Source organism: Teleopsis dalmanni, chromosome 1, assembly GCF_002237135.1.
Source record: "Teleopsis dalmanni isolate 2A chromosome 1, ASM223713v2, whole genome shotgun sequence".
Taxonomy (NCBI): Eukaryota; Metazoa; Arthropoda; class Insecta; order Diptera; family Diopsidae; genus Teleopsis; species Teleopsis dalmanni.
In genome coordinates, this window is record NC_051846.1 from 56,046,334 (window position 1) to 56,049,467 (window position 3,134).

Here is a 3,134-nt window from a genome sequence, read left to right on the forward strand (position 1 = left end):
AAATTTATTGCTTTTGTAGGCTTTAAGAAAATCGTTGCACTAAGCGCCGCTTAAGCCCATTCGAAATGAAAGCTTAAAATGTCCAGTAATTGACTTTGCATTTAAACAGTCAACGTTATTATAACAAAGACAGACGAGTGTCTCAGTAGCCAGCCAGTGAGTTTTCATTGATTTTCGATTAAAAATCATATGCGGCGCATTTGAAAGACCACAAAACAAAAGTGTCATTTTAATTTGTTTTATGTTGCACTACACATTGCATGTTAACTTTAAGTATGATCAGTTGTAAGGCATACGAATTAAGTGCACTTAAGTGTAGTTTTTATTTCATATTTTTTAAGACGATGTATAACAAAATTGACACTTGTAAGCTGTGTGGCAAATGCCGGCACACGTCGCCTATTTTACTGAGTATTTATTTGGTACCAAAGTAAAAGCTTTAGCATTTAAATCTAATTTAAATATAGTTGGAAACTACAAGTGAACGATACTTGCAAAAAGTATTTTCAAATTAAATGAAAACTTAAAACAGTCTTAAGATATTCACCAACCATCCTCATTGATTTGAAATTCAAAATAATATTTCATATTGCATCGATGTTTGGCAATCAACAAATGCTTCCGCATTGCAACACTTGATGACTATTGATATTTCGATGTATCCTTATATATCTCACTAATGTTTAACATACTTCTTGCATTATATTTTTATGCTCAACATAAAAATATTGATTTTTAAGTAGTTTGGAAAATATTAAACTCCCCTTGCTCGATATAATAACATTTTCTGTTAATCAACATCACGTGCTGCCTGCTGCACTGAGTTGCATAATAAATGCTGCTGCACGTTGCCAAATGCGGTAGTAGCAAGGTTTGTTGCATATAATTTGCATTTCGAAACTCTTATCCGATCATGGCAATCTCAGTTTTCATTTACTGAATGTATAACAAAACTCAAAATTTTTTGAAAATATATGAGCAAAACATGTTTGTTTTAATATGCAAATCATGTTTTATGCTTAAAGTACATTTTGTGTGTTTTGTAAACGTTTAGACATTTCTGATTGATTTTTTACCGCCTTAAGCCGTCATAATAACATTTAATTTTTTTTTTATTTATGCATAAATTTATACAACGTGATAAGCATAAAATTTATTTAGTGTTAAAAGCCGATTTAACGTTATTTAAATATATAATTTAATATTGTATTTAGCAATTTTAAGTGATTTTTATCACTTGTTAATTTGTATATAAATTAACATTTACTACTTTATAAATCATCATAATTATTGCAATTTAAAATTACTTAATTATATGTACAATCTATTATGCGGCTTATTTTTATAAGTTTTATTATAATTTATTACTTTTATAAGTATTAATTAACTACGTAAAAGTGCTACCTTTAAAAAAAAATGAGTAATTTGCTGTACTTGCTGTATAACTTCATCAACTGCATTCGTTTTTAAATATTTTTATTCAATGACATTTATAAATATCTCTCATTAAAGATATATTAAGCTTTGAAAACATTTGACTACATATAAATTTCCTAACAAACTTAAATTCATATCAACGACGAAATAAAAACTATCACTTCAATCACGCATGCTGTCAGTGCTCATACATTAATGTAATAAAATTTATTTCACCAAAATTCATTATTAATTTATATTTAAAAAATCATATAATAAATTTGATTAAGTTGCATAAAAATATAGATTAAGTACAAACTAAAGTCAACATAATTATTTGCATATATATTTATATTATATATCTTTGTAGTAAAACTTATTTCACTCATATCGCAAACTATTCCCCTGTTTACTCGGAATTGAGTAGAGCTAAAAGGGTTAAGGCTCAGTTAGTCGGTACGTACCGTAAGAACTTAAGCGAACTTTAACCTAAGCGAAATAGACAGTATGGTTGGTTGTGCATTTTGCTTTGACATAAGATCTTACGGTACGTACCGACTAACTAAGCCTTTACTATATTTTGCTAATAATTAAATCCTACATAAATGTAATGCCTACAGTGCATACTTAAAGGCTCAGTAAGTCGGTACGTACTGTAAGGACTTAAGTCGAAGCGAAATGCACAACCCACCATACCTGCGTCTTTGATACGACCGAAGCAAAGAAAAGTTGCGAACTTTGTTTATTTCGTTCCTATCAATTACACAGGTTTGGTTGGTTGTTCATTTAGCTTTGACTTATGTTCCTACGGTACGTACCAACTAAATAAAACAAATTTTTAAATACCTTTAGTCAAATTACTTTGTGAAGAACCATCAGTAATACATACATATACTACAAAATATTCTTTAATATCAAAAATTTACCTTTCTATTTACCAGCTCAGAACTTTTGTAGACATTTTACCTTAACCTGAATCTCGATTGTAAGTAGTAAATCTTCATTTGACTTTAACTGAAAGTACATTACTACTTTAGAGTTAGCATATTGTGAATATACCATAGACACATCTAACACACTTTATGTTATGTCGTAAAGTGATAAAAGTACCAAAATCAACTATCAGGGAAGGAAATATTTGCCAATTACAAATAAAACTACACCAATAAACATGATTTTTAACTTGTGACAAAAAAAACTTTTTGGCAACAACTGTAAATATTGCAGCAAATACGTGCCGTGCCGTGCAAAACTGTTGCCACACATTTTTGGTAGCCATATTGACGTCGGCTACTGCCTAAAATGTATACCCACTGTGCCCATATTTACACCAACACTGCTACTTTTAGTCACAACACGCAATTGAGGCTTGTCAGGCCATGTGCAAGCGCACATTTTACATTGAAGCTCATTAATCAAATGCAACCAAATGCAATTCAAATGCAACTCTGCAAAGCAACAGCATTGATGCAACTATAAGTATCAGTATCAGTCTCAGTCTCAGTTTCAATTTATGTTTCGTTTCATCATCAATAGAAACTTTTGGTTGTTATGCCTTTTATAGTAAATTTCCTTATTTCCAAACCGCACTCCCTCATCTCCCTCATCTGTCTGCATCCGACTTCAAACTGCCAAACTGCCGTTACGAGTTTTATTTGCGGCAATGTGACATTTGACAAATGTCACAATGAAACATATTTTCCCTCGATATTTATGCA